This window comes from Mastigoproctus giganteus, chromosome 1 (genome assembly GCF_048544385.1).
Source record: "Mastigoproctus giganteus isolate SK-2022 chromosome 1, ASM4854438v1, whole genome shotgun sequence".
NCBI classification, from domain to species: domain Eukaryota; kingdom Metazoa; phylum Arthropoda; class Arachnida; order Uropygi; family Thelyphonidae; genus Mastigoproctus; species Mastigoproctus giganteus.
The window spans coordinates 771,790-791,503 of NC_143575.1; positions in this window are offsets into that span (position 1 = coordinate 771,790).

Genomic DNA, 19,714 nt, shown 5'->3' on the forward strand with positions numbered 1-19,714 from the left:
AATGTGACCCCAATTCACAAAGGAGAATCAAAGGCTGACACAAGTAATTATAGACATGTGAGCTTAACTTCTGTTCCAGGAAAATTAATGGAGGCACTGGTTAAAGAAGCACTGCAGGATCATTTAGACAAGACTTCAGTTATAGCTGAGACACAGCATGGTTTTGTTAAGGGGAAGTCTTGCCTGACCAACTTGATTGGATACTATGATGCAGTCACAAAGGAACTGGATGCAGGGAATAACTTTGATATTATATACTTGGATCTTAGAAAGGCTTTTGATACTGTTGCACATGGAAGACTGCTACACAAATTGGAGCAGTGTGACATTGGAGGCAAATTGCTGCTATGGATAAAGGGGTGGTTGAGGGGGAGAAGACAGAGAGTGGTAATCAATGGACACTCCTCATCGTGGACTGATGTTATTACTGGAGTCCCTCAGGGCTCAGTGTTGGGTCCATTATTGTTTTCTGTATTTATAAATGATATTGTTGATGGTATATCGGGCTTAATGTCCAAGTTTGCAGACGATACAAAGGTTGGCAGGGTTGTCAAGGACACTACTGACACTATGCTGCTGCAACAGGATCTGGAAAGGTTGAGCAGATGGGCTGAGAGGTGGCAAATGAAGTTTAACATTGACAAATGTAAAGTACTACACATGGGAAACAGCAACCCCAGAGCAACGTAACAACTCTGTGGTACAACACTGACAGTGGTAGAGAATGAAAGGGACTTGGGGGTGGTTATGCAGGCAGATATGAAGTTCTCTGAGCAGTGCAGACGGGCTGCAAGAGTAGCTCATGGAGTATTGTCAATGATATACAGGAATTTTTCCAGCACGGATAAGGAGGTGATTATTCCATTGTATAAGGCGATGGTCAGGCCACACCTTGAGTACTGTATACAGGTCTGGAGGCCTCATTTCAAGAAGGATGTAGAGCTGCTGGAACGAGTACAGAGAAGGGCAACAAGATTAGTGAATGGGACAAAGGGGTGCTCTTACGAAGAAAGGCTTAAGTTTTGCAAATTACAGTGTCTGGAGACTAGGCACCAGCGAGGTGATCTGATAGAGGTGTATAAAGCCTTGAATGGTTTAAGCATGCTCAATGCTGATGGGATTCTTCCTCTAGCTCAGAAAAATCACCTGAGAGGGCATAAATTCAAATTGAGGAAAGACAGATGTAGGATAGACGTGCGGAAATTTGCCTTTAGCCAGCGGGTGGTTGGTTGGTGGAACAGACTTCCATCCCTTGTGGTGGAGGTTGATAGCCTAAATAAGTTTAAGGCTCAGCTGGACAGGTATTTTGAACGAACAGGGGGGTGAAGTGGAAGTGGTTTTTTTTTTTTTTTTTTTTTGGCTGATGCTACATAAGCTTGCTTTCTTGCATCAAATGCCTCTACTAATGCTAATGCTAATGCTAATGCTAAATCTGGTGAGTATGGGCTTGGCACACCCAGGGTTTTGAGCTGGATATCATCATTTTTCTCTTTCCTGGTGATTCCTTTCTACCTCTCTCTCAGGGTAATAGGGAAATTTTTTTTTGGCCGGTGCAGCATAAGCCTCAGGCTTCCTTGCACCATATGGCTATTAATAATAATAAGTCACAAAAAAAAATAATAAGTCCTATCGTGTCTGGGCAGAATTGCAGACACTTTCAAATTCAACCCCAATTCCAGGCTTTTTTTCAACTGTGACCTGTAATTGTTAAGTAATTCCCCCGGTCTCCTACTCCTAATATCATTTGTTCCAACCTGTACAACTATATGACCTTTTGTGCGTTTAAAAGATGATATCCGCTCTACAATGTCATCAACCTATGCCCCTGGTAGACATACCCTCGTCCTGTTCCACCTATCCTTTTTTTGTGGATTTATTGGATGATTGTTTTCTGCAGCAGCATGTTCGAGAGGCAACCAGAGAAAGTGATACTCTTGATCTGGTTATCAGCAGTGATCATTCGTGTATTAAGAATTTGCAGATAAAGGAACCACTAGGTGGCAGTGATCACAGTGTGCTGAAGTGGGATTTACTCAAAGAGGTAACTACCGTCAGGGGTAAAGGAAAGGATTTTTGCTTCCGTAAAGGGGAGTGCAGTGGTCTCAGACAGTTTTTAAATTCTGTACAGTGGGATCAACTGACGATGTTACAAACAGTAAATTCTAAGTGGGAAGCATTCAAGGAATTAATCGTGGAAGCTACTAGACTTTTCATACCGATGAAGAAATATTGTTCAAGGTTTAGGCCTAAATGGTTATTAAATGAACTAATGAGACTCGTGACAGAGAAGAAAAATGCATGGGATGCATATCAATTATCAGGCGACGCAGAAGCCTGTAGCAGATATAAGCTAGTCTGTAATCAGGTCACAAAGGAGGTTCGGCAGGCAAAGGCGGATTACGAGAAATCTTTGGCAAAAGATGGTAAGAAAAACAGCAAGGATTTCTTTACTTATATAAACTCTAAAAGGAAGGGGATGAATATGATTGGTCCACTTGACATCGATGGTTCGACTGTTGATGATCCTGCTCAGATAGCAAACAAACTGAATGAGTATTTTGCATCTACATTCACACGTGAGGAATTATTACAGTTTGAAAATGGAAGAAGGTTATCAAATTGTAGCAGTGTGCTTAATGATTTTGTAATAACTGAGAGCAAAGTGGAGGAGAAATTGTTGAAGTTAAACATAAGAAAGGCACCTGGGGTGGATCGGATCTATCCAGTTATAATAAAGGAGGCGGCAAAGCAACTAAGCAAACCCTTAGCCATAAGTATGAGAGCATCCTTGGATTCGGGGGAGGTTCCCACGGACTGGAGATGTGCAAATGTATCCCCAATTCACAAAGGAGGTTCGAAGGGTGACACGAGTAATTACAGACCAGTTAGTTTAACTTCTGTTCCGGGTAAAATAATGAAGTCACTGGTTAAAGATGCATTGCAGGATCATTTAGACAAGACTGCAGCAATAATTCAAACACAGCATGGGTTTGTTAAGGGAAAGTCTTGTCTGACAAATTTGATTGGTTATTATGATGTGGTCACAAAGGAACTGGATGCAAAAAATAATTTTGATATCATATACTTGGATTTCAGGAAAGCTTTTGACACTGTTGCGCATGGAAGACTACTGTACAAATTGGAGCAGAATGGTATTAAGGGTAAGTTGCTACAATGGATAAAAGGATGGTTAAGTGGGAGAAGACAGCGGGTGGTAATCAATGTGTGCTGCTCTTCGTGGACTAATGTTATTAGTGGAGTCCCACAGGGTTCGGTGTTGGGTCCACTGTTGTTTTGTATATTTATCAATGATATTGATGAAGGTATATCAGGCTTAATGTCGAAGTTTGCAGATGACACGGAGGTTGGCAGGGTTGTTAATGACAGTCATGGCAGTGTGCTACTGCAACAGGATCTAGATAATTTGGGCAGATGGGCTAAGAAGTAGCAACTGAAATTTAACCTTGACAAATGCAAAGTACTGCATATGGGTAGAAGTAACCCCAGAGAAACGTACCAACTGTGTGGTACTACACTTAAGGTGGTAGAAAATGAAAAAGACCTGGGAATAATTGTGCAGTCAGATATGAAGTTTTCTGAGCAATGCAGACAGGCTGCTAGGGCAGGTCATGGGGATTTGTCAATGATATATAGGAATTTTGCTAGCAGGGAAAAGGAGGTGATTGTCCCTCTGTATAAGGCAATGGTCAGGCCACGCCTTGAGTACTGCGTACAGGTCTGGAGGCCTCATTTTAGGAAGGATGTAGATTTGCTTGAGCGTGTACAGAGAAGAGCAACACGATTGGTGAGGGGAATGAAGGGATCCTCTTACCAAGAGAGGCTTAAGTTCTGCAAATTGCAGTGGCTGGAGACTAGGCACCTGCGCGGTGATCTGATTGAGGTCTATAAGGCCTTGAATGGGTTGAGCACGCTGAATTGTGATTGGATCCTCCCACTTGTTCAGAATACGAACCCACGGGGACATAAGTTCAAATTAAGAAAGAATAGATGTAGAATAGATGTGCGGAAATTTGCCTTTAGCCAGCGGGTGGTTAATTGCTGGAACAAACTTCCATCTGTCGTTGTGGAAGTTGATAGGTTAAATAAATTTAAGGAGGAACTGGACAGGCATTTGGAGGGTATGGTGTGATTTTTTTTGGCTGATGCTGCATAAGCTCCTACACTTGCTTTCTTGCATCAAGTGCCACTACTACTACTACTACTACTACTACTAGTACTACAAAACATGTTCCCCGTTTCCCTGACAATAAAGTCACCAACAACTACTAGTTCCTGTGGTACCAGCGCATTCTGTCTTGGGGGTTGACGCTGTGTCGCGTGATTACCAAGTGCAAGCTCTGGCGTTGATGTGGACATCTGACTTGATGGGCCTCACAATTTAGATCCTTCGAGGGCATCCACCCTGTGCTTCAGGCTCTCATATAAGCCCATAACAACCCTTAGTTGTCGCCTGATTTCCTTACACTCCTTGCATCGCGCACACAAAAAGACATCCCCCATGGCAGTTTGTCGGTCTCAGGCGAAGATAGCAAGGTTTTCTCGTCCAGCAAAACAGGCAGATCGACCCTAGAACACCTGCAATTTGCAGACACAAATACGGGTTAATGTATTCAGTTATGGGCAACCCTAAAATAATAATTTGATAATTTGTGTAAAAAGAACAGTCTGCGCGTGTAACATAGTGTTATCGTCACCGCCCACTCCACACCGGGTGGATAAAGCCCCGTTTCGAATCCCGTCGATGTCTCGACGGACTTTAATGAGTTTTTTCACTCCTTAGCTGAGTTAGTCGGTCTCAATCTGTAGATAGCATTATTTTTTCCCCAGAAACGGGGTGTTTTTCGTCCAACAAAAAACGCAAATTTGACCGGAACACAAACACCCAATTTATAGACACACCACATAAATGGGGATATGTAAGAAATTACGGGTGGCCCTAATATAATAATAAATTTGAATTTTTTCTATATATGTATAATAGATCATTTAGATCCCTGATAATAAAACCAGTATAACAAACTTATCGGTTAAAAAATCTAAACCTTTCCAACTGTTTCTTAGTCATTTCTCAAATATACGCTGTTTCAGTTCCAATTTCAAATATGTCCATATCCAATTACAGGCTATCAAGTGCCACTTATGCTTTCTAACGGAATCACAATTTTCGGCTGACTCAACAACTGCTCGTCATAATTATTCGCTAGGAGATTGCTTTAGCTTCAAAGGTGGTACTTGTGCATTTTTCGGCACTGATATTTTTGGTCAGTTAATAATTTGAGATTTCCTCTTTTTCGATCTCGTTTTGCTTAAAATCTCTCTACCTTATTCTGCCAACTTCATCTCTTCCTTCCACTATAACCCAGGGGCTCACATCTGGTGAGTATGGGCTTGGCACACGCAGGCTCCTGAGCTGGATATCATCATTCTTCTCTTTCTTGGTGATTCCTTTCTATTTCTCTCTCTCTCAGGGTAACTCGGGAATTTTTTTTTTTTATGGCGGGTGCAGCTTAAGCCTTAGACTTCCTTGCAACATATGGCTTATAATAATAATAACACCACCCGAGATCTGCCGTGGAGAGACTGACAATTCCGCTGGAAGAAGGAGGAAGGGGCCTGATAGACCTCATTGAGCAACAGAAGACAGCAACAGTTAACCTGAAGGATTATTTCCAGAAACACACTGCAGTACTCCACCAGGCCATAAGGAAGATAGACAAGCACTCAACCTAAGCGAGGAATCCCCGCTCCCAACCAGGAAGTACAAACGAAGCTAGAAAGATGGGCAAAGAAGGCACTCCATGGCAGACACTACAATGATCTCCATCAGGATCACATAGATAAAATTGCTTCCATTGCATGGAAGCAATTTTATCTCACGAGCGCGAAGCTCTTCCCCGAGACTGAAGGATTCATGCTCGCCATCCAAGACCAGTTAATCAACACCAGCAACTATAGAAAATACATCGCCAAGGAGCCCTGAGTGTTAGATGACACATGTCGACGATGCCACCTCAGAAACCATCCAACACATCGCCGCGGGATGCAAGGTGATCACCCAAAGTGAGTACATTCTTAGACACGACCAGGTAGCGAGGATAATACATCAGAAGCTAGCAAGAAAATACCAGTTGGTCGAAGAAAGTGTACCGTACTACAAGTACGAACCCCAGGCAGCACTAGAGACCCCAACCCACAAGCTGTACTGGAACCGCGCCATTACAACGGGCAGGACAATCCCGCACAACAGACCGGATATAACCCTTGTGGGCAAGAATGAAAAGGCTACCTATTTGACATAGCGGTACCCAACACTCTGGCAACCTGCAGAAAACCCATGGTTAAAAAATCAGGAAGTACACGAAACTAAGACAGGAGATCAAAGAGATGTGGCATATGCAACAAGTAACTACCGTCCCGGTCATCGTGTCAACCACAGGTATAGTGCCAAAGACCCTACATAACAGCCTACCAGCATTAGGTCTCGCAGCGAACACCTACAAGGAACTCCAGAAAGTCGCAATCCTGAACACCTGTAGGATTATCAGAGAGTTCCTCGACCAACAATACCATCAGCCATAACAACAACCACCCTGTGTACTTGGTAGCAATACCCATCACGAGGTGGAAGCCCCAATCAGGGAGAAATAATAATAATAATAATAATAATAATAATAATAATAATAATAATAATAATAATATGGCATATGCAAGAAGTATCAACAACCCCAATCATCGTGTCAACAACCGGTATGGTACCAAAGATTCTTCATAGCAACCTAGCAGCAATAGGTCTCCCAAAGAACACCTACAATTAACTCCAGAAAGACGCAATCCTGAACGCATGTAGGACATTGAGAGATTTCCTCCACCGACAGTAACTCCAGGCATTACAACTACCCTGTGTACTTGGTAGCAGTACCCATCACGGAGTGGAATTCCCCAATTAGGGAGAAATAATATAAGAGCAACAACAATAATAATAATATCGTTATCCTAACTCCACTAATCACTTGAAACTCTTTGACTTCTTGTCATTGAAACTTGACTTTCTCCAAAGCGTCGTTCCTAATAGTGAGGTAATTTTCCTTGGTTATTTTAATTTCACAACTCCAGCTGGTTTCTGTCTTCTAGTCAGAGATACCCAGCTGGGCGATATTCTGAAGCATTTGCGACCTCGCATAGATCGTTCACACAGCCTAATCCCAAACACACAGCCTACACCCTTGATCTTTTTCTCATAAACAACCTTTCCAATTACACAGTAGTGAGTGGTCCTCCAGGTATCTCAGATCACAACTTCGTAATGGTCTCTTTTCCAATGGAGCCTTTCTCTTTTGGTAATTCTGCACCTCGTTGTTTGGCATTACAATAACGCAAAATGCGACGTTCTGAGAGATTTCTATTCTGTTTTCCTGGTTGGATTACTGTTTAAAATTTTCTGATATCAATGTTTGTACAGATCTTGTCTCTGAAAGTATTCTTGTATGAATGAAATCCTTTATTCCATCCTTCACCTTAAAATCTCGTTCTTTATCTAAACCTTGGTTTTCCAATAAATGAGCCAAGTCTGTCTAATATCGCAATTGGCTTTCATGCAAATCTCCAAATACATTTTCTACTTACACCAAAGCTCGCAGTAATTGTAAAGCTGTTTCAGTCGAAAGCATATTTTGAACTGGCTACGATTAGAAAACTTGCTTCCTCCAATGTTATTCGAGAATTCTGGTCTCCTGCCAAAGCTATTTTACAGATCCTTTGCCCATCTTTACTCTCATCTCTCTCTCTCTTAAAACCTGGTGGTTCTATTTCTAGCTCAACTAAACAGAAAGCTTACCTTCTAGCATCCTACTTTTCTTCTAACCACTTGTATCCCTATTTTTGGTAAACCTCTTCGTGCCATTCTCAGCAAACTTCATTGAATGCCTCTTGTGTTCCACCAGAAGGATGTCAATGAAATTTTAAGAGTCTTGATGGAACAGATAGTGACGTCCTAATAGTATTTCTTGACTTGTTCTCAGAACATGTGCTCTTGAGTTTACTTATATTCTATGTCGCCTTTTTTCACTTTCGTTTTCCACTGTTTTTTTTTTCCCCTTCTGCTTGGAAAGTGTCTCATATCAAGGTAGTTCCTAAAAAGGGTGACAAATCCTCTCCATTCAGTTATTGTCTCATTCCACTTACTTCTACACTTTCCAAAGTAATGGAGAAATCTGTCAACTACCAACTCCTAAACTATCTAGAAAGTTTCCATTTGATTATTTATCGCCAGATTGGATTCTGTCATTGTCAATCAACTGGTGATGTAATAGCGTAGTTTACCCATCTAGGGACAAATTCAATGGAAGAGTTTGATGACACTAAGGCAGTTACTCATAACATGGTTGTTTGGCAAAAAGGTCTTCGAAATAAGCTTCCATCTCTTAAGGCTTTCCAACTGTTTTTTGTAATTGGTTATCCAGTTTTCTCGCTGACTGCTCATTTTGTGCGTTGATGGACGGCTGTCTGTCTTCTAACTTCTCCACTTGCAGGTGTTTCCCAATGTTCAGTCTTTCTCCCACACTTTTCCTCTTGTATATTAATGACTTTCTTCCTTTGACCCCAAATCCTATCCACAGTTTTGCTGATGATAACACATGACATTCTGCCTTCCAGAATGAAATCTTGTGATATACAAACAGCTTCAATTTCTCGAATATTCACTAGTAATGCTCCAGTGGGGCAAGGACAACTTAGTTAATTTCGGTGCTTTCAGAACTCAGTCCTGCCTTACAGCTTGAAAACGGATTCTTCTGGTTCTATGCTCATCTTCGAGGACTCTCAGATTTCTATACAAGATCTTATACCTCTATTAGAAATTACACTGATTTCTAATCTGTCTTGGCATAAGTACATTATAAATATTGCTTCGTCTGCATCGAAAAAAAAAAAAAAAAAAAATCGCATGTCTACCATGTATGCACGAAAGATGTTTTACGTGTAAACCTCTTTGACGACACCTATTAAATTTCGAACAGCTAGAACCGAAATCATGAACGGTGAAATTTATGCTCACGCCCGCTGCTTACTCTACAGAATCAACGTTTGGAAGAGGTTAGGCCAATAGCTTAATTACCCATTTGATTGTAGCCATTTGTTGAATAGTACGATTGCAACAATACAAGTACATGTATTTGTATTGTTACAATCATACTATCATGTTGGATCATGTTACTCTGTCAGGCTTTGTCGCAAATTATACATGCAACGCTACGAGATCTGCAAGAAACGAGATTATCCACGCATAATATATCGAAATGATGACTTGGCTCAGGACCGCAACGAGTACAAGCGCGAGATGGTAACGCTGCACGTTTCTTTTCGTGATAAGGAAACAGACAAACAGTAGGAGATGAAATATGTCAATATCTACGACGACAATGAAGAGCTTGTATGAATCATACTTGAACTTTCGCAAAACAATTGAAATATATAAGACGAAGTGTCAAGACGACGGCGACGTTGACTCTGACGAAGCATGCGGTAATGACCTGTATAGCATTGTAACGTGACTGCGAGAAGAAGATCCTTTTCGAAAGTTTACAATCAACCTAAAAGCGAGATGAATGAGGATCTAAAGCTCGCCACGCTCAACGACAATTGCAAAGAAACCCAAATACTTGATGACAAAGGAGGACAATTGCAACTTAATGAAACTGCCCAATTTCGAGAAAACGATTCTACTCAAAATTACATTCTTCATGTAATTTGGAGTCTTATCTCCCAGTGGCGAGCCGATTCAAATATTCTTGACCAGCTCATCTGGTTGCACAAAAACGTGTATGATTCGGATCTTGATAGAAATATACAACTGCTTCAGTAATACAGACGGTTAATATAACGTCTACATTATATGTGCTTCAATTGAGGTCCTTGAGGTTGTCACAGACATTCTCTCAGATATGCCAGACAAGCTGTACTTGCTATCTGGGAGTCTAAAACGCTGATGGAACTGATATTCGGGTGACACTCAAGTCAAGTGGACCCAATTTCGGCGAAGTCCGGACGGTCTGTGACATCCAAATCCTCTGCTTGCACCTTCACGATGGTGGGACTGTTAGTAATCCTGGGTATAACCTCCATGCACAAGTACATGGTGGGTGACCACCCAGGTGTGAACCAACGTAAGCAGGGGTCGAGGTGTGGCGCCCACACCACATGGAAGAACGCCGCCCCTCTATGTTACCAGGCAGTACTAGGTGGTAGATGACTCTCATCAACCGGTGAAATACCACCACTTTGCTTATTAGAGGCTTGAAATGGTGGAACCCATGTTTAGTCTCTAGAGCTAAGTTCCGGTCAACCTTTCCCTATCTCTTCCATCATGCAGTATGTTTGATGTCTTTTGAGGTTATGATGAACGTCGTGGCGAGATCCAATATTCCTTACATTTCGAGGGTACAGCTCTAAAACGGTGTTCGCAGGCCGGCCGCTAGTTAGTACACCGGACTGAACCTATTGGTAACTCTCTAGGAAGCTTCCGGATGAGCTAGTGTATAATCTTGCTGCCTCTACTCTGCCAGATAGTGACTGGAGGGAGTCCGAGTAGTGTGTATGCGGGGAGCATTGTCGAGGCCACGTTATGTCAAGGATCTGGGTATATTCTTACCACATGTACGCCATATCAAAAATTTCATTACTTCATACAGCATGTCCCACCTACTTTTCTTACTATTGAATACACCATGAATTGTCAAACTAATAGAGCAAGCTTATCTGCGAAAAGATCTAAACCTCCCAAGGACTTCCTAATTCATTTCACAAATATACGTGGTCTCAATTCTAATCTCAACGATGTCCATTTCCACTTGCAGTCTGCCAAACCCCATGTACTTTTCTGACAGAATCTCAGTTATCGGTTGATTCATCTACTGCTCATCTCAGATGCCCAAATTATTCGCTGTATGATTCCTTTCACCTCAAAGGTGGTACTTGTGCATATGTCCGTTCTGATATTCCCTGTCAGAGACTTGGCAATTTGGAATCTCCTCTCTTTGATCTTCTCTGGCTTAAAATCTCTCTACCTCATTGTGTCAAATTCATCTGTTGTCTCTACCGTTCTCCCAACTCCACTAATCACTTGGAGCTCTTTGACTTCCTCTCTTTGCAACTTGACTTTCTCCAGTCCAACTTTCCTAACAGTGAAATAATTTTCCTTGGTGATTTTAATGTTCACAACTCCAGCTGGCTTCCGTTTTCTAGTCACACCGACCCAGCAGGTCGAGATGCTGAGCTTTTGCAATTACTAATGACCTAGCACAGATTGTTCATTTACCTACAAGAATACTGGACAATCCTAATCATACAGCCAATACGCTTGATCTTTTTCTCACAAACAACCCTTCTAAGTACACGGTCGAAGTGAGAGGTCCTTTAGGCACTTCAGATCACAACTTGGTGATTGTCTCTTCTCCAATGGAACCTTTATCTCATGGCTATTCCCAACCACGTGTTGTTTGGCATTACAAGAATGCAAAATGGGATGACCTGCGAGACTTCTTTTCTTCTTTTCCTTGGTCGGATTACTGTTTCAAAACTTCTGATGTCAACATTTGCTCAGATCGTGTCAGTGAAATTATTCTTGCAGGAATGGAATCCTTTATCCCACACTCCACTTTAAAATCTCGTCCTTTATCTAAACCTTGGTTTTTCCAATAAATGTGCTAAGGCTGTCCAAGAGAAGAATGTTGCATATCGTAATTGGCTTGTTTCTAATTCTTCAGTTTCATTTTCTGCCTACACCAAAGCTCGCAACAGTTGTAAAGCAGTTATTAACCAGTCCAAACTAGAGTTTGAACAGGCTCAGAGTAGAAAACTTGCTTCTTGCCCTAATGGTAGCCGAGCATTCTGGTCTCTTGCCAAAGCTATTGGCCGCAACTTTTGCCCATCTTTGCTCCCACCTCTGTCCAAACCAAATGGTTCTGTTGTCACTTCAGCCAAGGATAAAGCTGACCTGCTAGCATCCCATTTTTCTTCCAGCTCATGTATTAACGATCTTGGTAAAACACCTCCCACCATTCCCAACACGCTCCATTCAATGCCTCCTGTGGTCTTCCGTCTAAAGGATATCAGAAGGATTTTGATGAATCTTGATGCTAAGAAAGCTCCAGGTCCTGATGGTATTCCTCCACTTGTTCTCAAAACCTGTGCTCCTGAACTTACTCCTGTTCTTTGCCGCCTTTTTTCACTTTCTTATTCCAAAGGTGTTTTTCCTTCTGCTTGGAAATTTGCTCATATCCAGCCAGTTCCTAAAAAGGGTGACAAATCCCTCCCATTCAATTATCGTCCCATTGCAATTACTTCTACTCTTTCTAAAGTAATGGAGAAATCAATTAACCGCCAACTCTTAAACTACCTAGAAACCTTCCGCCTGATCAACGATCGCCAGTATGGATTCCGTCAGTGTCGATCCACTGGTGATATTCTGGCTTATGTTACCCATTTATGGACTAATTCAATGGAACGGTTCGGTGAAACACAAGTAGTTGCTCTTGACATCTCAAAGGCTTTTGATAGTGTTTGGCATAAAGGTCTTCTAAACAAGCTTCCATCTTATGGTTTGCCAACTGTTTTTAGTAATTGGTTATCCAGTTTTCTCTCTGATCGCTCACTGAGGGTGATGGTAGATGGCTCTCTGTCTTCTAACTTCTCCACTAATGCCGGTGTCCCCCAAGGTTCAGTTCTTTCCCCCACTCTTTTCCTCTTGTATATCAATGACCTTCTTCCATTGACTGGAAATCCTATCCATAGTTTTGCCGATGATAGCACATTGCATTCAACTTTCCATTTTGAGAAACCTTGTCCTGCTCAATCAGCTTCAACTTCTCGAAAATCTGCTACCAATTCCTTAAATGCCGATCTTCAGGTAATTCTCCAGTGGGGCAAAGACAACTTAGTTGATTTCAACCCTTCTAAAACTCAGTCTTGTCTTATATCTCGCAAAAATGATTCTTCTACTCCTATGCTTATCTTTAGTGACACTCCGATTTCTAGGCAAAATGATATATCTCTTTTGGGGATTACCCTGACTTCTAATCTCTCTTGGCACAAGCACATTACAAACATTGCTTCCTCTGCATCTAAAAAACTTGGTTTTCTCTTTCGCTCTCGGCGTTACTTTTCTTCCAAACAGCTGCTCACTCTGTATAAATCGCAAATTCGCCCTGCCATGGAATATTGTTCCCATATCTGGGGTGGTGCCCCCAAAACCTCTCTCAGGCTTCTTGATTCCATTCAGAAGAGGGCAGTTAGGTTAATTAATGACTCATCTCTAACAGAGTCTCTCCACTTGCTTTCTCATAGACGCATTGTTTCTGCTGCATGCCTCTTCTACAGATACTTCCATGGGCACTGTTCTTCTGAATTGGCTTCTATAATTCCTGCTCTCTCTTTCAAAACAGTCCGAACACGTGCCGCCACCAGCCAACATCCATTTACTGTCCAACTTCAAACCCACAGAACCAACTTTTCATCTTCCTCATTTATTCATTCAACTGCCGTTTTCTGGAACAACCTTCCTTCATACGTATTTCCTGAAAATTACAATCTACAGAAGTTCAAGTCCAATGTCAACAAATATCTTCTTTCGTCTTCTTAACCTCAAACCCAAGCACGGTACTAAGTACTATAGGTTCTAATACCTCACGTGTTTGGGGTTCACATAAAAAAAAAAAAAAAAAAAAAAAATTGGTAGGGCTGAAGCGCATGTAATGTATAATGGTCTTGGATGTTCTCAGAACTGGTTTATGCCAACTCTGAGCACATCCAAGATCACTGCACTCAAGTTATCCATTTCTCTGGTTACCAAAACGTTTCTGCCACGAGTGGCAATGGTTAGCCAAAAGCCACCTAAGTGGTATGCCGCGAATCATAAATGTTTTTTGGCAAATAGCTGGGTTTATGCCAGCTCTGAGCACATCCAAGATCACCTCCCATGATCCTTTGCGCAATCTCCTCTCCCGACTCCATTCTTTTTGTCTTTCCCAAATTTTTTCGTAACCAGCTGTTTCATGCCAGCTCTGAGTACAACCAAGTTAGCATTAGTTGGGGCACATGATGAAAGAAAGGAAGCTTATACAGCATCAGCCAAAAGCAAAAAAAAAACCTTCTCAAATGTTTGTCTAGTTCAGCCTGAAATTTATTTAAGCTATCAACTTCCACAACAACAGATGGAAGTCTGTTCCACCAATCAACTACCCACTGGGTAAAGGCAAATTTCCGCGCATCTATTCTAGAACTGTCTTACCTCAATTTAAATCTATGCCGCCTCAAGTCCTTAATCTGAGCAAGCGGAAGTAACCCGTCAGCGTTGAGCTTGCTCAAACCATTCAAGGCCTTATATACCTCGATCAGATCACCTCGCAGGTTCCTAGTCTCCAGATGGTGTAACTTGCAGAACTTAAGCCTCTCTTCGTAAGCTCACCCCTTTGTCCCTGTCACCAATGTTGTTGTCTTCTCTGTACACGTTCTAGCAACCCTACATCTTTCCAAAAATGAGGCCTCTAGACCAGTGAACAGTACTCAAGGTGTGGCCTGACCATTGTCTTATACAAAGGGATAATCATGTTCTTGTCTCTGCTAGCAAAATTCCTATGTATCATTGATAAAAACTCCATGACCTGCTCTGGGCCCAGAAAACTACATATCTGACTGCACAATTACCCCAGGTCATTTTCATTCTCCACCTCCCTGAGTGTAGTACCACACAGTTGGTACGTTTCTCTTGTGTTACTGCTATTCATATGGAGCACTTTGCATTTGTCAAGGTTGAACTTCAGGTGCAACTTCTAAGCCCATCTGTCTAACTTTTATAGATCCTGTGTTGTAGCATATTTAACAACTAAAGCTGTACTTAACAACCTTTATTGTTAAATAAAGCTGTATTTAACAACCTTCCAACCTTTGCATCATGTGCAATCTTAGACATTAAGCCAGATATATCTTCATCAATATCATTGATAAATACACAAAACAACAATGGGCCCAGCACCAAACTCTGGGGAGCTCCGCTAATAACATTAGTCCATATAGAGCAGTGTCCATTTATTACTACTCCCTGCCGTTTCACACTCAACCATCCAATTTGTACAGCAGTCTTCCATGTAGCTATCAAAAACTTTCCTGAAATCCAAGTATATATCAAAATTATTTTTTGCATCTAGTTCCTTGATGACCACATCGTAGTATACAATAAAATTTGTCAGATAACACTTTCCATTAACAAACCCATTCTGTGTCCGAGCTATTACTACAGTGTTGTCTAGGTGATCCTGTATCACCACTTTAATCAGTGTCTCCATTATTTTCCCCAGAACAGAAGTTAAACTAACAGGTCTATAATTATTTTTGTCACCATTTGAACCCCCTTTGCCAATTGGGGATACATTTGCACATCTCCAGTCCATGGGGACCTCCCCTGACTCTAAGGATTCTCTCATAATTATAGCTAAGGGTTTCCTTATTTCCCTTGCTGCCTCCTTCATTTTAACAGGATAGATTCCATCTGCCCCAGGTGTCTTTCTTATGTATAACTTCAACAATTTCTCCTCCACTTTGCTCTCAGTTATTACAAAATCACTTAGCTCCCTGTTAGAATTTGATAAACTTCTCACATTCTCCTCCTTGAATAACTCCTCATGTGTGAATGTAGATGCAAAACATCATTAAGTTTATCATCTACTTGAGCAGGATCATCAATAGTCGAACGATCTCTGTTAAGTGAACTGATCTGATTCATACCCTTCTTTCTAGAGTTTACATAAGTTAAGTACTTAGTTGTTTTTCTCTGCGTCCTTTGCCAAAGATTTCTCGCAATCTGCCTTCGCCTGCCTAACCTACTTTGTGACTTGATTACATACTAGCTAATATTTGCCATTGCTTTCTTAGTCGCCTGATAATTTATATGTATCCCATGCATTTTTCTTCTCTGCCACCATCCTCATTAATTCATCCGACAGCCATCTAAGCCTGAATCTTGAATAATATTTCTTAATTGGAATGAAAAGTCTAGTGGCCTCCACGATTTATTCCCTGAAGGCTTCCCATTTAGAATTCACAGTTGGTAACATCATCAGTTGAACCCATTGTATAGAATTTAAAATCTGTCTGAGACAAATGTACTCACCATTATGAAAACAAAAACCCCTTCCCTTTACCCTCGATGGTAGTACATCTTTAAGTAAATTCCACATCAACACACTGTGATCACTGTCACCTAGTGGTTCCTTTATCTGCGAATTTTTAATGCATGAATAATCACTTGCGATAATCAGATCATGGGTATTACTCTCTGTTGTTGCCCCTTGCACATGTTTCTGCAGAAAACAATTCTCTAATATATCCACAAAAGTCTTGCTAGCGTGCGAGTGACCAACACGCAAGTCTCAGTCAATATCTTGAAAATTAAAATACTCATTACAAGACATTCCGATTTACTGCCATTCTATTTCTCTGCACAACTGTTCATTGTACTCGTCAGAGTCATTAGGCCTATATCACACTCCTACTTTCATTTTTCCCTTTCCCAGTACTTACGTCATACCAAACAGACACAAGATTGCACTGTCCACCCGTGTGAACTTGATGCCCTTCCGTAGATTTTATGTGTTTCGTAACTAACAACATAACCCCTCTTCCCTTCCTACCCTGTGTGCTCTTTCGGTATAGTTTGTCCTCCCCAAATTCCAATTCTGCTCTGCTTATATCTGTGTGACACTATGTTTCTGATGTCTCAACAATATCTATCTTTGATGTCTTCATCAACACTTCAAATTCATCAAGTTTATTTGCTATACTTCTAACATTCGGGTACATGCAATTATACATGCACTTGTTCTTACACCATTGTTTGGCGCATAATGGCCTTTAGCTGCCGTTGCGCTGCAAAATCCCCAACTACAACAGAAACAAATTGTTCTTACCCTTAGTTACCCTAACACAGCTCATGTATTTATCTATTCCATGATGACTCCCAGCAGCTCTTGAAGGCTCCAGCAACTTGGATGCTGCTCACTACAAGAGAAGCAATGCAAGAATTACTTTGGCCTCTGCCTGCGGCTACCGTTAGCCTTTTAGTGCGTGTGAAACCCCCCTCCCCCCAATCTATAAGTTTTCCGACACACCTGAGCACTGCCTCGATAGCATCAGCAAATATTCTTGCACCCTTTCTATTTAAGTGTACCCCATTTCTGTAGACGCAGTCTCTCCTGTTAGCAAGCACTGATCACGCTGAAAAAAATTTCTACCCCTAGAGTCCTCTACAGTCTCTCCGGTGCCGAATTGATTGAAAAGACTCTGATCTTGCAAAGAAAAACAGCAAAGTTTTCTGCAAAGAAAAACAGCAAAGAGTTCTTTACTTATGTAAACTCTAAAAGGAAGGGGATGAATCAGATTGGTCCACTTAATATCGATGGGTCAACTGTTGATGATCCTGCTTAGGTAGCTAACAAACTAAATGAATATTTTGCATCGACATTCACACATGAGGAGTTATTCAGCGAGGGGAATGCCAGAGGTGTATTCAACTCTAGCAGTAAGCTAGAGAATCTTGTAATAACTGAGAGTAAAGTGGAGGAGAAATTGTTGAAGATAAACACAAGAAAGGCACCTGGGGTGGATGGGATCTATCCAGTTATATTATAGGAGGCAGCAAAGGAAGTAAGCAAACCCTTAGCCATAATTATGAGAGCTTCCTTGGACTCAGGGGAGGTACCCATAGACTGGAGATGTTCAAATGTGACCCCAATTCACAAAGGAGGATCAAAAGCTGACACAAGCAATTATAGACCTGTGAGTTTAACTTCTGTTCCAGGAAAATTAATGGAGGCACTAGTTAAAGAAGCACTGCAGGATCATTTAGACAAGACTTCAGTTATAGCTCGGACACAGCATCGTTTTGTTAAGGGGAAGTCTTGCCTGACCAACTTGATTGGATACTATGATGCAGTCACAAAAGAACTGGATGCAGGGAATAACTTTGATATTATATACTTGGATCTTAGAAAGGCTTTTGATACTGTTGCACATGGAAGACTGCTACACAAATTGGAGCAGTGTCACATTGGAGGCAAATTGCTGTTATGGATAAAGGGGTGGTTGAGGGGGAGAAGACAGAGAGTGGTAATCAATGGACACTGCTCATCGTGGACTAATGTTATTAGTGGAGTCCCTCAGGGCTCAGTGTTGGGTCCATTATTGTTTTCTGTATTTATAAATGATATTGATGATGGTATATCAAGCTTAATGTCGAAGTTTGCAGACGATACAAAGGTAGGCAGGGTTGTCAAGGACACTACTGACACTATGCTGCTGCAACAGGATCTGGAAAGGTTGAGCAGATGGGCTGAGAGGTGGAAAATGAAGTTTAACATTGACAAATGTAAAATACTACACATGGGAAACAGCAACCCCAGAGGAACGTATCAACTCTGTGATATTACACTGACAGTGGTAGAGAATGAAAGGGACCTGGGGGTGGTTGTGCAGGCAGATATGAAGTTCTCTGAGCAGTGCAGACGGGCTGCAAGAGTAGCTCATGGTGTATTGTCAATGATATATAGGAATTTTTCTAGCAGGGATAAGGAGGTGATTATTCCCTTGTATAAGGCAATGGTCAGGCCACACCTAGAGTACTGTATACAGGCCTGGAGGCCTCATTTCAAGAATTATGTAGAGCTGCTGGAACGAGTACAGAGAAGGGCAACAAGATTAGTGAATGGAACAAAGGGGTGCTCTTACGAAGAAAGGCTTAAGTTTTGCAAATTACAGTGTCTGGAGACTAGGCACCAGCGAGGTGATCTGATAGAGGTGTATAAAGCATTGAATGGTTTGAGCATGCTCAATGCTGATGGGATTCTTCCTCTCGCTAAGAATAATCACCTGAGAGGGCATAAATTCAAATTAAGGAAAGACAGATGTAGGATAGACGTGCGGAAATTTGCTTTTAGCCAGCGAGTGGTTGGTTGGTGGAACAGACTTCCATCCCTTGTCGTGGAAGTTGATAGCCTAAATAAGTTTAAGAACAGAGGGGTGAAGTGGGAGTGGTTTTTTTTTTTTTTTTTTTGGCTGATGCTGCATAAGCTTGCTTTCTTGCATCAAATGCCTCTACTAATGCTAATGCTAAATGCCAATCTTATACTCCTTCTTATCGTGTCTGGGCAGAATTGCAGACACTTTCCAATTTATCCCTAACTAGCAACGTTTTTCCATCATTGACCTGTACTTGTTAAATATATCTGCAGATCATTCACTCTTTCAGGTCATTAGTGCCAACGTTAACAACAATATGAGCTTTTGTGCCCTTAAAATATGATATCTGCCCTACAACGTCATGAACTTTGGCCCCTGGCAGACATACCTTGGTCTTGTTCCATCTATCCTTTTTGCATAATATATTTACGGTCTCCCTGAAAATAGAATCACCGACAATAATAACTAGTTCTTGTATGCATGTTTGAAAATAACTTTCCATGGTCCTTTGCTTTAAATGCTGTACAGTACTTTAAATTTTGCAAGATATCCATTTCTCTGGCTACCAAAAGGTTTCTGCCACGGGTGGCAATGGTTAGCCCAAAGCCCCCTAAGTGGTATGACCCGAATCATAAGAGTTTTTCCGCAACCAGCTGGTTTATGCCAGTTCTGAACACATTCACCATCACCT